Source organism: Callithrix jacchus, chromosome 6 (assembly GCF_049354715.1).
Source record: "Callithrix jacchus isolate 240 chromosome 6, calJac240_pri, whole genome shotgun sequence".
In the NCBI taxonomy this organism is placed as follows: Eukaryota; Metazoa; Chordata; class Mammalia; order Primates; family Cebidae; genus Callithrix; species Callithrix jacchus.
In genome coordinates, this window is record NC_133507.1 from 38,861,569 (window position 1) to 38,878,760 (window position 17,192).

Genomic DNA, 17,192 nt, shown 5'->3' on the forward strand with positions numbered 1-17,192 from the left:
TGGAAATTAAAAATCTGCTCCAGAAATCTTTGAGTCAACAACAAAGTCAAGATGGAAGTTAAAAAATTATTTTGAACGGAATGATAATAGTGACACAACCTATGAAAACCTCTGGGATATGGCAAAAGCAGTGCTGTCAGGGAATTTCACAATGTTAAATGCCTACAACAAAAGTCTAAAAGAGCATAAATAGACGATCTAAGGTCACACCTCAAGGAACTAGAGAAACAAGAACAAAACCAAACCAAGCAGAAGAAAAGAAATAACAAAGAGCAGGCCAGGCACAGTGACACATAATCCCAGCACTTTGGGAGATGGAGGCAGGTGAATCATCTGAGGTCAGGAGTTTGAAATCAGCCTGGCCAACATGGTGAAACCCTGTCTCTAATGAAAACACAAAAAAGTAGCTGGGCATGGTGGCAAGTACTCAGGAGGCTGAGGCAGGAGAATCACTTGAACCCAGGAGGTGGAGGATGCAGTGAGCCAAGATCCTGCCACTTCAGCCTGGATAACAAGAGTGACACTCCGTCTTAAAACAAACAAACAAACAAAGATCACAGCAGAACTAAATGAAATTGAATTAAAAAAATAGAAAAGATAAATGAAACAAAGAGCTGGCTCTTTGACAAGATAAACCAAATTGATAGACCATTAGCAAGATTAACCAAGAAAAGAAGAGAGAAGATCCAAATAAACTCAATTGGAAACCTAACAGGAAGTATTAAGACCAACACCACAGAAATATGAAAGATCATTCAAGGCTACTATGAACACCTTTACATGTACAAACTAGAAAACCTAGAGAAGATGGATAAATTTCTGGAAATATGTAACCCTCCTAGATTAAATCTGGAAGAAATAGAAACTCTGAAAAGACAAATAACAAGGAATTTGAAACAGTAATAAAAAAAACCTGCCAACGAAAAATATTCCAGAACCAGACAGACTCAAAGCTGAATTCTATCAGGCATCCAAAGAAAACTTGGTACCAATCTTACTGAAATTATTCCAAAAGATAAAGAAAGAGGAAATCCTCCCTAAATCATTCCAGAAGCCAGTATCACCCTAACACCAAAACTAGGAAGGGACATAACAAAAAAAGAAAACTACAGACCAATATCCCTGATTTGCACAGATGCAAAACTACTAGCTAACTGAATCTAATAGCATATCAAAAAGATAATACACTATAATCAAGTGGGTTTCACTAGTTATGGAGGGATAGTTTAACATATGCAAGTCAATAAATGTGATATATCACATAAACACAATTAAAAACAGAAATTATATGATCATCTCAATAGATGCAGAAAAAGCATCTGACAAATTCAGCATTCATTTGTGATTAAAACCCTCAGCAAAATCGGCAAAGAAGGGATATACCTCAAGATAATAAAAGCCATCTATGACAAACACATAAGCAACATTATCCTGAAAAAAGAAAAGTTGAAAGCATTTCCACAGAGAACTAGAACAAGAAAAGGATGCCTACTTCCACCATTGCTATTCAATATTATACTGGAAGTCCTAGCCAGAGCAATCAGACAAGAGAGAGAAATAAAAGACATCCAAATTGGTAAAGAGGAAGTCAAACTCTCACTGTTCAATGATGATATGATTGTATACCTAGAAAACCCTAAAGATTCATCCAAAAAGCTTCTAGTTCTAACAAATCAATTCAGTAAAATTTCAGAATACAAAATCAATGCAAAAAAATCAGTAGCACTGGTATACACTGCAACCAACAAAGCTGAGAAACAAATGAAAAACTCAACCCCTTTTACAACAGCTGTAAAAAAACAACAAAAAAAAAAACCTTAGGAATATGCCTAATCAAGGAGGTAAAAAAACCTCTACATGGAAAACTACAAAACACTGCTGAAAGAAATCATTGATGACACAAATAAATGGAAACACATCCCATGCTTATGGATGAGTAGAATCAATATTGTGAAAATGACCATATTGCCAAAAGCAATCTACAGATTTAATGCAATTCTCATCAAAATACCATCACCATTTTTCACAGAACTAAAAAAAAAAAAAAAATCCTAAAATTCATATGAAACCAAAAAGAACCTGTATAGCCAAAGCATAGAATAAGCAAAAAGAATGCATCTGGAGGCATCACATTACCTGACTTCAAATTATACTACAGGACTATGGTTACCAAAACATCATGGTACTTTTATGCTACATACATGTTATTTTTATACATGTAACTTCAATAATATAAAAATTGGGGCCAGGCGTGGTGGATTATCCCTGTAATCCAAGCAGTTTGGGAGGCCCAGGTGGGTGGATCATCTGAGGTTAGGAGTTCAAGACTAGCCTGGCCAACATGGTGAAACCCCATCTCTATTAAAAATAAAAAATATAGCTGGGCATGGCCGTCGGCACCTGTAATCCCAGCTACTCAGGACGCTGAGGCAGGAGAATCACTTGATCCCAGGAGGTGGAGGTTGCAGTGAGCAGAGGTCACACCACTGCACTCCAGCCTGGGCTACAAAGTGAGACTCCATCTCAAAAACAAACAAAGAAAGTCTATTTTATAGGTGAGTATAAAAAATTATTTTCATTGGCTTGTAGGTCAATGGAACAAAATAGATAACCCAAAAATAAAGCAAAATAATTATAGCTAACCGATCTTCAACAAAGTAAACAAAAACATAAAGTGGGGAAAGGACACCCTATTCAACAAATGGTGCTGGGATAATTGGCTAGCCACATGTAGAAGAATGAAGCTACCTCTTCATCTCTTACCTTATACAAAAATCAACTTAAGATGGATCAAAGACTTAAATCTAAGATCCAAAACCATAAAAATTCTAGAGGATAACTTAGAAAAATCTCTTTTAGACATTGGCTTAGGCAAAGAGTTCATTACTAAGAACCCAATGGCAAATGTAACAAAATCAAAGATAAATAGCTGGTACCTAAATGCTTCTGCACATCAAAAGAAATAATCAGCGGAGTAAACGGGCAACCACAGAGTGGGAGAAATACTCACAAACTATGCTTCTAACAAAAGACTAATATCCAGAATCTATAAGGAATTCAAACAAATCAGCAAGAAAAAAAAAATAATCCCATCAAAAAGTGGGCAGAGGACATGAATAGACAATTCTCAGAAGAGACATACAAATGACCAACAAACATATGAAAAAATTCTCAACATCACTAATTACCAAGGAAATGCGAATCAAAACTGCAATGAGATACCTCCTTACTTCTGCAAGAATGACCATAATTTAAAAAATAAAATAAATAATAGACGTTGGAGTAGATATGGCAAAAAGAGAATGCTTTTACACTGCTGGTAGAAATGTAAACTAGTACAACTACTATCAAAACAGTATAAAAATTCCTTAAAGAACTGAAAGTAGAACTTCCATTTGATCCAGCAATCCCACTACTAGGTATCTACTCAGAGTAAGAGAAGTTATTATATGAAAAAGATACTTGCACACACGTTTATAACAGTACAATTTGCAATTGCAAAAATATAAAACCAGCCTAAATGCCCATTAACCAATGAATGGTTAAGGAAAGTGTGGTATATATAATACCATGGAATACTACTCAGCCATAAAAGGGAACAAAATAATGGCTTTCACTGCAGCTTGGATGGAGTTGGACACCATTATTTTTAAGTGAAGTAAACCAAATGTTGCATATCATTTCTTATAAGTAGGCACTAAGCTGTGAGGATGCAAAGGTATAAGAGTGATATAATGGGCTTTGGGGACTCAGAAGAAAGGGTGGAAGGAGGGTGAGGGATCAAAACTACATGTTAGGTATAGTGTACACTGCTTATGTGACGGGTGCACCAAAATCTCAGAAGTCAGCACTGAAGAACTTTTCCATGCAAACAAGCACCATCTGTTCCCTCCAAAACCTTTGAAATAAAATAATTTTTAAAAAGAAGAAATAATACTAATTCTTCATAAAAAGAGGAGAAATAACCCTTCTCCACTTATTCTATGAAGCCAGTATTAACCTAATTCCAAAGCCACATAAAGACATCACAAGGAAAACAGAGATAAATATTCCTTAAAAACATTAAAAGAAACATCCATATTAAGTGGAATCCAACAACACATAAAGAGGACTATACACCATGACCAAGAGGACTCTAACTCAGGAATATAAGGCTAGTTAACATTTGAAGATGAGTTAATGCAATATACTATACTAATAGAATAAATAACAAAAACCACACAACCATCCCAATAGATGCATCGAAAACATCCTACAAAATCCATCATGATTTGGAATAAAAAAATATGAGTGAAGAATTGATCAGAACTAAAGAAAAGGTCCTCACACAATAAAAACCCTAGAAGAAAACCTAGGCAAAACAATTCAGGACATAGGCATAGGCAAGGACTTCATGACTAAAACACCGAAAGCATTGACAACAAAAGCCAAAATAGACAAATGGGACCTAATTAAACTCCAGAGCTTCTGTACAGCAAAAAAAAAAAAAAAACAATCATTAGAGTGAGCCAGCAATCAACAGAATGGGAAAAAAATTTTGCAATCTACCCACCTGACAAAGGGCTAATATCCAGAATCTACAAAGAGCTAAAACAGATTTATAAGAAAACAAACAAACAAACCCACCCATCCAATAGTGGAAGAAGGATATGAGCAGACACTTTTCAAAAGAAGACATGTATCAGGCCAACAAACATATGAAAAATGCTCATCATCACTGATTATTAGAGAAATGCAAATCAAAACCACATTGAGATACCACCTCACACCAGTTAGAATGGCAATCATTAAAAAATCTGGGTACAACAGGTGCTGGAGAGGATATGGAGAAATAGGAACACTTTTACAGTGGTGGTGGGAATGTAAATTAGCTTAATCATTGTGGAAGACAGTGTGGCGATTCCTCAAGGACCTAGAAACAGAAATTCCATTTGACTCAGCAATCCCTTTACTGGGTATATGCCCAAAGGATTATAAATCATTCTACTATAAAAACACATGCACACATATGTTCATAGCAGCACTATTTACAATAGCAAAGACCTGCAACCAACCCAAATGACCACCGATGATAGACTGGATTGGGAAAATGTGGCACATATACACCGTGGAATACTACGCAGCCATAAAAAAAATGATGAGTTTGTGTCCTTTGTAGGGACATGGATGAACCTGGAAACCATCATTCTCAGCAAACTGACACAAGAACAGAAAATCAAACACCACATGTTCTCACTTATAGGTGGGTGTTGAACAATGAGAACACATGGACTCAGGGAGGGGAGCATCACACACAGGGGTCTGTTGGGGGGATCAAGGGAGGGATGGGGGAGGGCGGTGAGGTTAGGGAGGGATATCATGGGGAGAAATGCCAGGTGTAGGTGACGGGAGGATGGAGGCAGCAAACCACATTGCCATGTATGTACCTATGCAACAATCCTGCATGATCTGCACATATACCCCAGAACCTAAAGTACAATTAAAAAAAAAAAAGAAAGAAAAGGTCCTCAATCTCATAAAGGGCATTTATAAAACACTCAGGGGTAAAATCATATGTGATGATAAATACTTTCAACCTAAAATCAAAAAAAGCAGGCAAAAATGTCTGCTTTTACCATTTCAGTTAACATTTTACTGGAGGTTCTGAAAGCCAGTGCAACAAGAAACAAAGATGTTAAAGCAATCCAGATTGTAAAGAAAAAAGTAACCTGTGTTTTCTTCTCTTTCAAAAGTCTTTTGGCTATTCCAAGTCCTTTGATTTCTATTTAAATTTTAGAATCAGTCAGTCAATTTCTGGGAAAAAAAGAAAAAGCCTGCTAGCATTTTAATAGCAATTGCATTGAATTTGTAGATCAATTTAGAGAGAATTCCATTTTGACAATATTTTGTCTTCCAATCCATGAACTCAGAATGTCTAATTTTGATCTTTAATTTCTCTCAGTAATATTTTAAAATTTTTACTTTAAAACTCTTGCATGTCTTTTGTTAAACTTATTGAGCCACCTTGCTCAATTTATTTAGGATTCTAGAATTTTCTTGAGGATTCTTTGAGATTTTCTATATCCTAAATCAAGGAGACTTTTCCTTGAAACAAATGAAAAACTCAACCCCTTTTACAACAGCTGTAAAAAAACAACAAAAAAAACCTTAGGAATATATAGGGTTCTATCTCTTTTTAAATAATCTCTATATTTGTCATATTTGTATTATTAGGAGAATATATGTTTAGAATTGTTATTATCTTCCTTAAAAATTGAACATTTTATGCTATAACTCCTATCCCTAATGTTTTTTTAATGTCAGACTTTGTTTTATCTGACAGAAATATGACTACCTTAACTTCATTTTGGTTATTTACCTACTATATTTTTTCTTTTTTTTTTTTAACTTTTAATCTTTCTGTGCTCTTAGGAATTTTAATTGATAAGTTTAGTTCATTGCATGAATTGAAATTACTTAAGATTCTGGATTTGTTTCGGTTGTATCACTTTGTGTGATTTGTTCTGCTTTTCCTTTGCTCTACTCCTTTCTTTCCCTTTGTTTGAGGTGGGGGGAAGGCAGGGATTAAGCTTTTTCTACTAGAAGTTATATATACTATTTCCATTATTTTAGTGGTTATCCTTGAGATGTTCTCATGCATGCTTAATGAAGTCTAGGCTTAGACACTATCTTAGCCCTCTAAACTAATTAGGGAAAAGCTAAACTAGTGTAGCAAAGATATAGTGGCTAACAAAATGTTTATTTCTTTTTCACATAACAAAACAACAGTCAGGGTAAATATGACAGTTCTGCTCTATTAGATTACTTAGGGCCCTGGAGCATCTCATTGTACTGCCATATGCCAGGATGTTATCCTCATCTGCATGGCCATAACTAGACTGCTGTCTTATGTATATTCCAAAGGAAGAAGAAAGAGAGAAAATCAGTACCAATAACTTTCTTAAAAGCCAATGAGGCAGACGTTGCACAAAGAACTTCTGTCCAACAGGGAGAAGTTAGTACATGACAATACCTTGCTGCAAGTCAGACTGGGAAATGTAGTCTCTTGCCAATACCAAGGAAGTAGGGGGCAATGGATTATATACTTGAGAAGGAGGAGAGTCAATCTCTTGTGGAAAACTAGAAATCTGGCCATCCGAATATCCATGCAGACTTTTGTCCACACATAGAAAAGATTCACTCCCTCTCTATGGAACATAATCTAATATTCTATGTAGTCCAAAGTCCAAGATATCTAGAGGATGCAAGATTCTCTCTATTCAGTCCATATGAGGAAACAATATACTCATAGGCAAGTTATATCAGCTTGACCTAATATATAATGATAGAGGACCTTCTGGATAAAGGAAGAAAAGATGAAGTGAAATCGCCTTTGCAAAAATCCTAACTGAGAAAATTATGACACTGAAAGATATCAGTCTTAACTGACCCCTTCTTGCTTTTAACCTCTAAGCTATCCTTGTTCATTTGTGGGCATAGGCTGAACTAGCTTTGGGAAAGAATTTAGCGTACAGTTTATGTAACAGCCCTTCCCAAAAGACTAAACTGATCTTGTAAAACAAATGAAAGGCCACCAGCCACCAAGTCAAATGAGAGGGGCTGGAATTCTAAATATTAACAATCGTTATTCTGAAGGTCATAAGATTTATAACTTCCCCTACTCTTGAAGGTAACATCAGTATTGTGAACCTAAGATCAGCTTTTGAGATGTCTTTTCCGGTTTTTGCATTTCTAACAACTAGATGGTCCCACCTGGATCTGCCGACCAGTTCTGTGGTCCCCACCCAGGAACTGACTCAGCAGGAGAGAACAGCTTTGACTCCCTATGATTTCATCCCTGAGCAATCAGCACACCCAATTCATTGGTCCCCCTAACCTCCAAATTGTCTTTAAAAACTCTGATACCGAGTTTTTGGGGAGGCTGATTTGAGTAATAAAACTCTGGTCTCCCGCACGGCCAGCTCTGCATGAATTACCCTTTCTTTATTGCAATTGCCCTGACTTGATAAATCAGCTCTGTCTAGGCAGTGGGCGAGGTGACCCCCTTGCGTGGTTACAAAAGGGCAAAGGAAGAATGGGAAATACAGAATAACCACAGATGAATAGACATAATGAAAGTTATGCCGGGCAGAAATTATAGTACTAGAGAGAATTTCTTGGTTACATCTGGTCTGATATTTTAGAAAAATCCCCTTATTTATAGAATCTCTTTTTGCCTTGTAGTAGTAGAGAGAATTTCTGGTCTGATATTTTAGAAAAATCCCCTTATTTATGGAATCTCTTTTTGCCTTCTAGAGCTTTGTCCTTGTTCATAATCTTGTGTGACCATAACTGATTTTGGAGGTAGTTTAGGTAGGACAAAGTGGGGATAGGAGAATGCACTGTTTTAGTAGCCCACTTCTTTGTTAAGGCAGATTCGGCAGGCTGAGGGTTGCTTTAAGAACACAGCCTCTCACAAGATCTTACTTATAGACCCACTGGCAGTATAATTCCCTAAACACCCTAGTAGGTGTATTAGTCCATTTTCAGGTAGCTGGTAAAGACATACCCGAGCCAGACGCAGTGGCTCACGCCTGTAAACCCAGCACTTTGGATGGCCAAGGTGGGCGGATCATGAGGTCAACAGATGGGGTCCATCCAGGCCAACAGGGTGAAACCCCATCTCTACTAAAAATACAAAAATTAGCCGGGCGTGGTGGCATGTGCCTATGGTCCCAGCTATTTGGGAGTTTGAGGCAGAAGAATCGCTTGAACCCAGGAGGCAGAGGTTGCAGTGAGCCTAGATTGGGCCACTGCACTCCAGCCTGGAGACAGAGCAAGATTCTGTCTCAAAGAAAAAAAAAAAAAAAAAAAAAAAGACATACCCGAGACTGGGAAGAAAAAGAGCTTTAATTGGATTTACAGTTCCACATGACTGGGGAGGCCTCAGAATAATGATGGGAGGCAAAAGGCACTTCTTTACGTAACAGTGGCAAGAGAAAATGAGGAAGCAAAAGCAGAAACCCCTCATAAACCATCAGTTCTCATGAGACTTATTGACTATCATGGGAATAGCATGCAAAAGACCAGTCTCCATGACTCAATTATCTCCCCCTGGGTCCCTCCCACAACACATAGGAATTCTGGGAGATAAAATTCAAGTTGAGATTTGGGTGTGGACACAGACAACCCATAGCAGTAGGTTTCTGTTAATTTCCTATTCCTTTGTATGCTCATAACTACATCAAAGTTTTATGGGTTTTGTTTTTTGGGTTTTTTTGACATGGTTTCTAAGCCTGCACTTTTCCTGACTTCTTGGCTTCCTCTATCCTTCTTTCTCATTCTAATAATGGCTACTTTGTAGTCATCTGAAACAACAGGTGTAGGTTAGAAGGCAACATCCTTAATTTGATCTTTGCCAAAGAATTTTCTTCTTTTCTTGAAAGAGGCTTTAGAAAGGTTTTGAGCCATAGCTTTATCTCATGCTATTTCTTATAATACATTACTAAAAGTGACAAGGATATGTGTTGGCTGCTCTTGCTGCTTTTAGCAAGGTATTATAAGAAAAAGATGAGCTAAGGCAAAAATATGCCAATTTGCAAGCAGAGAAGGAAGGGGACAGAGAATCCAGAAATTTGAGCCTTACAGGCTGGAAAAGCCAACTGCTTCTGTATCTTAAACAACACAAGAGCTACTGCCTCACTGCTAAGCCCTAAATTTTGCTAAGCCAAATGCCCCTATATTTTAGGTTTCTGTGATTGCAGCACTCCAGTTTCAGGAGTCAGGTTAGCAGTATGCCTCTGCTCTCTTTAGTCATTCAGAAACCCAAATTATTCTTTTTCTTTTTTTCTTTCTTTCTTGTGTGTGTGTGTGTGTGTGTGTGTGCATTTTTTTCCACCATCCCCTACAGGCTACATTTCTATAGTCAAAATTTTTCATGTTTCAAATATCAGGAAGGAAGAAGAGAACTGTCCAGGGCAAACAATTTCCTTTTAAGCAAAAAAAGTGAAAGGTACATACATGACTCCAACTCACATTGATTAGAACTCTAGATATGGAAACACCTAGTCAAAATGGGAGCAGAGAACTGTAGTCTCTGGCTGAATGACCATTTGCCCAAGAAGGAGGAGAAATTTAGATTTTAACAGATGCCACACCTACAAATTCCTGCCCCCCAAATATAAGAATCTTAGAATATTTTAACTATGGCTAGACTTTCTTTTTTCTTTTGTAAACCGCCTTTTAATTTTTATGGGTACATAAAAGTTGTACGTATATATATATTTTTTGCTCCAAATTTTACTTTTTTTTTTTGAGGACACCAAGTAGATAATTTTGTTATTTTTACACAATGTTTGTTTAGATTTACCCACGTTTGTCAATTTATGTATACATTTTTGTATTTATTTTCTATTCTTGTGCAACAAATTACCACAAGCTTAGCAGCTTAAAATGATACCCATTCATTAGCTCACAGTTCTGTAGATCAGAAATTTGGTAGAGCTCAGAGGGATATGCTCAAGAGTATTACAAATCTGAACTCAAGCTGTTAGCTTGACTGAGTTATCGGGGAAGTTCTGGGGAAGAATCTGCTTCCAAGTTCATTCTTTTTGTTGGCAGAACTGTGTTCCTTGGGATGTATGACGAAGGTCCCCCTTTTCTTGTTAGCTATCATGCAGAAGCCACTCTCAGTCTTAGAGGCCACTCTCGGGTTCTTTCCACATGGCCCCCAGAGGCAGTTCAAAGCAATGAACATATGCTTTCCTGGCTATCCAGAGAGTGTCTCTCTGACTTCCTGTTCTACAACCAGCTGAAAAAAGATATATAGATGCTTGCCAACTTATGAGGAGGTTATCTCCCAATAAACCCAATCATAAGTTGAAAATGCAAGAAGACAGAAAATGATGGCTACTAGGGACATCAAATACCAGTCCTCAGGAAAAACGCTCAAAGATACAGGTGAATAAACAAGCTCTATATGGAAAACTGAGGGAACAAAACCAGGATCTTTCAGAGTGCCTACAATAAAAAGCTGGGATGAAGAAAAGAAAAGCAGTGAGTCTGGCAGAGATTGACCCCAAAGAACTTGGAGCCCCACAGAAGGGTAGGTGGGACTACTCTGCTCCTTTCACATTGTTGACAATCTGCCAAACTGTTGGGGAACTCCTCTGCCTTCCCCAGGACAATATTATCAGGGTCAATCTGAGATTTTCCCCAGGACGGAGAGTGGCCAGCCTGCACAGGTGTGTCTGCACTCCCCTCAGACTTGAACTGAGATGGTGGGTGCCATACTAGTTATGTAGTCTTGGTGGACTTCTGCCCTTCTTGGAGATTCTCTGCCTTTCCGTCATCACACCAGTGGATCCCCCAAGAACATACCCTAAAACTCACTCTGATTTCAGCAAGCAGAGGGAACAAACAGGTTCCTAGGAAGCTGCAGAACCCTGTGAGATATAATCCTCAGGATGGGCCACCCATAAGACTAGGGAGCACAGCTCCCTTGGGACAAAGAAAATTTAAGTGTAGCACCAATCATTGAAGTGGGCAGCACATATTCCTGGGAACGGATGTGGGGAAGGGGTTATTTACTGAATTTTCCTGCATATTGTTGCAGATACAGCAGTTGTTCTTCTCACTGAAGGCCAGCATGCATGCACATGGAGAAAGTGTTTTCATGTCAGCTCTACCCCTACTGAAAGTGAGCCCTGGTAGCTTGGGCTTCCACAAAGAGCAGGGCCCAACTCACCCTCCCTACATAGAATGGCAGCATTCCAGTAGAGGAGGCAAGACAAGACACAGTGTTGCCTGCTCTGGAATGAGAAAAGAGGCACTGCTCAAGGCCCATTTTGATGGTAGCCCTCAGAGGGTACATCTATAGCATGCAGCCACACTGTGGCCAGGATCCAAAGATCAAAACCTTTATGAACCGAATGTTGTGAGCCCTGCAACTGGGGCATAATAGGAAAGTGGATTCTGTTCCTGCTAGCTCAGGATGAGGAACTGTGCACCATCACCCCTTCTCCTAAGACTTCAATATACCCCAACATGATCTCTTCCCACCCCCACCCTCAATCAGGGTTGGTGCTTCCACTCAACATTAGCCTGAGGACAAGCTATCTCTTACTCTTAAGTGCCATCTACTGGATTAAAGCCTGCACTGCGCCACTAAACAAAAAACCTGCTATCAGAGGCGCTTATCAGAGTGCTAGTACATAAGCTCCCTGAGACCTCCACACTGTCAGCCTTTTAGGCAACAGTACATGGGCTCGTATGTCCAATACATCACTACAACAAGCAGCATCTGAGAAAGCCATCACACAGACACTACCCAGAACCAAGGAGCCTCTAGAGAGCCTTGGTCCTCTAAAAGCACTCAGGAATGAATCCAAATGATCATATACAACATAAACCACAGTCATATGCTCAAGAGAAAAAAGGATTTAAAAAATGTAAATATCTTATTCAAACAACAGCAAATTCAAAAATAAGAAGTAACAGTAACCTTGAATGAGAAGGAATCAGCACAAGAACTCTGGCAGTACAAAAAGTCAAAGTGTATTGACACCTCCAAAGAATTGCCCTAGCTCTCTAGCAATAGATGCTAACCAAATTGAAAAGTTTGAAATGACAGATAAAGAATTCAAAATTTGGACTGAAAGGAAACCCAACAGGATCCAAGAGAGTTTACATTTAATATAAACAAACCAGAAAAATGATTCAGAATATGAAAGACAAGAGAATCATACTAAGAAAAAAATAAAGAAAACTTCTAGAATTGGAAAATTCACTAATGGAATTTCAAAATACAGTTGAAAGCTTTAACAATAGATCAGCAAGAAATAATTTCAGAGCTTGAAAATTAATCTTTTGAATTAACTCAGACTAAAAGAAAGAAAAAAGAATTTTTTTTAAATGAGCAAAGCCTCCAAGAAATATGAAATTATGTAAAGTGACCAAACCTATAACGTAACAGCATTCCTGAGAGAAAATGAAAAGCTAGAAAACAACTTGGGAAATACACTTTAGGGAATAATGCAGGAAAATTTCCCTAATCTTGGGTAGAGTTCAACACCCGGATATAAGAAATTCAAAGGACACCTGCAAGATGCTATGCAAGATGACCATCTCCAACAAACCTAGTTTTCAGAGTATCCAAGGTCAATGTGAAAGAAAAAAATCTTAAAGGCAGCTAAGGAAAAGGGCCAAACTACCTATAAAGAAAATCTCATCAGACTAACAGTAGACTTCTCAGCAGAAACCTTACAAACCCGATGATACTGGGGGCTATCTTTAGACTTCTTAAAGAATAAAAGAATGCCAGCCTAAAATTCCATATCCTGCCAAACTAAACTTCACGAACATATTATAGAAGGAATAAAGTCTTTCCCAGACAAGCAAACACTAATGCAATTCATCAGGCTGGAACTACAAGAAATGCTCAAAAGAGTTCTAACCATGGAAATGAAAGAATGATATGTGCTACCATAAAAACACACCTAAGTGCAAGGTGCACAGATCCCATAAAGCAATTACACAATTGTGACTACAAAGCAACTAGGTAAAAACACTACGACAGGAACAACTCCACATATGAATATTAACCTTGAACATTATCAGCTGAAATATTTCACTTAGAAATACATCACATATGCACTTAATTGGATTAAAATATAAGACTCAAACTTCTGCTACCATCAAGAGATCCATCTCATGTGTAATGACACCCACAGACTCAAAGTAAAGGATGGAGAAAAATCTATCATATAAACAAATAGGGGTGGCTATTCTTACATCAAATAAAACAGACTTTAAACCAACAATAGCAAAAACAGAGAGAGAGACAGAAGGGCATTATATAATAAAAAAGGGTTCAATTTAACAAGAAGATTTAACACTGCTGGATATATATGCACCCAACATTGGAGCACCTAGATTTATAAAACAAATACTGCTAGACCTAAGAGATAGCCATACATTAATAGTGGGGGACTTCAGCAACCCCTTGACAGCATTAGATAGGTCATTGAAGCAGAAAACTAACTCTGGATTTATATTGGCCTCTTGATCCAATGGACCTAGCATATATCTACAGACTACTCCACTCCAAAATCACAGTATGTACATTTTTCTCATCTCTGCATGAAACGTTATCTAAAATTGACCACATGCTCTGTTATAAAGCAAGTCTCAATAAATTTAAAAAATCCGCAATGACACAGGGAGGGGAACATCACACACTGGGGCCTGGGGGGCAGGGAGTTAGGAAAGGAATAGCAGGGGGTAGGGGGATTGGGAAGGATAGCATTAGGAGAAATACCTAATGTAGATAATGTGGCAATGGATGCAGCAAACTGCCACCATGGCATGTGTATACCTATGTAACAAACCTGCATGATCTGCACAGGTACCCCAGAACTTAAAGTATAATAAATAAAGTTAAAAAATTTTCAAAAAAATCCCAATCATATCAAGCATCTACTTGAACCATAATAAAACAGAATTAGAAATTAATACCAAGAAGAACTCTCAAAACCACAAAAATACACGGAAACCAAACAACTCGCTCCTGAATGAGCGAGTTGGGTAAACAATTAAGCAGAAATAAAGAGATTTCCAAAAGACTCCTAGAACTTATAAATGGCTTCAGTAAAATTTCAGGATACAAAATCAACATACAAAAATGAATAGCATTTCCATACACCAATAACATCCAAGCTGAGAAACAAATAAAGAACTCAATCTCACTCATAATAGCCAAAAAAATTACCTTGTAATTAAATGCCTGATAAAAAGTTACCTGGTAATTAACCAGGTAATTAAATGAATAAAAAAACACTGATGAAAGAAATCATAGATGACACAACTTTCACCTTCAAGATTCAAATGATTCTTTGCCTCAGCCTTCCAAGTAGCTGGGACTAGAAACATGAGCCACCATGCCCAGTTAATTTTTGTATCTTTATTAGAGATGGGGCTTCACCATGTTGACCTCAAGTCATCTGCCTGCCTCAGCCTCCCAATGTGCTGAGATTACAGGTGTGAGCCATCGCACCCAGCCTGTATTTTCACTTGTAAGTGGGAGCTAAACAATGTGTACACATTAACATAAAGATGGAAATAATAGACACAGGGGATTCCAGAAGGAGGGAGGAAGAGAGGGGGTAAGAGCTGAAAAACTACCTAATGGCTACCTATGTTCACTTTCGGGATGATGGGTTCACTAGAAGCCCAAACTCCAGCATTACACCATACACCCATATAACAAACCTGCACATGTACCCGAGTTAATTTTTATTTATTTATTTAATTATTTTTTTATTGCATTTTAGGTTTTGGGGTACATGTGTAGAACATCCAAGACATTTGCATAGGTACACACATGGCAGTGTGTTTTGCTGCCTTGTTCCCCTTCACCCAAATTTGGCATTTCTCCCCAGGCTATCCCTCCCCAGCTCCGCCCCCACGCTGTCCCTCCCCTCTTTCCCTCAATAGACCCCAGTGTTTGGTACTCCCTTCCCTGTGTCCATGTGTTCTCATTTTTCATCACCCACCTATGAGTGAGAATATGTGGTATTTCATTTTCTGTTCTTGTGTCAGTTTGCTGAGGATGATGTTCTCCAGATTCATTCATGTCCCTACAAATGACACGAACTCATCATTTTTTATTGCTGCATAATATTCCATGGTGTGTATATGCCACATTTTCCTAATCCAGTCTATCATCGATGGGCATTTGGGTTGGTTCCAGGTCTTTGCTATTGTAAACAGTGCTGCAATGAACATTCGTGTACATGTGTCCTTATAGTAGAATGATTTATAGTCCTTTGGATATATACCCAGTAATGGGATTGCTAGGTCAAATGGAATTTCTATTTCTAAGGCCTTGAGGAATCGCCACACTGTCTTCCACAATGGTTGAACTAATTTACAATCCCACCAACAGTGTAAAAGTGTTCCTATTTCTCCACATCCTCCAGCATCTGTTGTCTCCAGATTTTTTAATGATCGCCATTCTAACTGGCGAGAGATGGTATCTCAATGTGGTTTTGATTTGCATTTCTCTAATGACCAGTGATGATGAACATTTTTTCATATGATTGTTGGCCTCTTGTATGTCTTCTTTCGTAAAGTGTCTGTTCATATCCTTTGCCCATTTTTGAATGGGCTTGTTTGTTTTTTTCCTGTAAATCTGTTTGAGTTCTTTGTAAATTCTGGATATCAGCCCTTTGTCAGATGGGTAGACTGCAAAAATGTTTTCCCATTCTGTTGGTTGCCGATTTACTCTAGTGACTGTTTCTTTTGCCGTGCAGAAGCTGTGGAGTTTGATTAGGTCCCATTTGTCTATTTTGGCTTTTGTTGCCAATGCTTTTGGTGTTTTGTTCATGAAGTCCTTGCCTACTATGTCCTGAATGGTTTTGCCTAGATTTTCTTCTAGGGTTTTTAGGGTGCCAGGTCTTATGTTTAAGTCTTTAATCCATTTGGAGTTAATTTTAGTGTAAGGTGTCAGGAAGGGGTCCAGTTTCTGCTTTCTGCACATGGCTAGCCAGTTTTCCCAATACCATTTATTAAACAGGGAATCCTTTCCCCATTGCTTGTTTTTGTCAGGTTTATCAAAGATTGTATGCTTGTAGATATGTTGTGTTGCCTCCGATGCCTCTGTTCTGTTCCATTGGCCTATATCTCTGTTTTGGTACCAGTACCATGCTGTTTTGATTACTGTAGCCTTGTAGTATAGTTTGAAATCCGGTAGTGTGATGCCCCCTGCTGTGTTCTTTTTGCTTAGAATTGACTTGGCTATGCAGGCTCTCTTTTGGTTCCATATGAAGTTCATGGTGGTTTTTTCCAGTTCTGTGAAGAAAGTCAATGGTAGCTTGATGGGGATAGTGTTGATTTTGTAAATTACTTTGGGCACTTTAGCGATTTTCACAATATTGATTCTTCCTAACCATGAACATGGAATGTTTCTCCATCTATTTGTGTCCTCTCTTATTTCATTGAGCAGTGGTTTGTAGTTTTCCTTAAAGAGGTTCCTTACGTTCCTTGTGAGTTGTATTCCAAGGTGTTTTATTCTTTTTGTAGCAATTGTGAATGGCAGTTCGTTCTTGATTTGGCTCTCTTTAAGTCTGTTATTGGTGTAGAGGAATGCTTGTAATTTTTGTACATTAATTTTATATCCTGAGACTTTGCTGAAGTTGCTTATCAGTTTCAGGAGT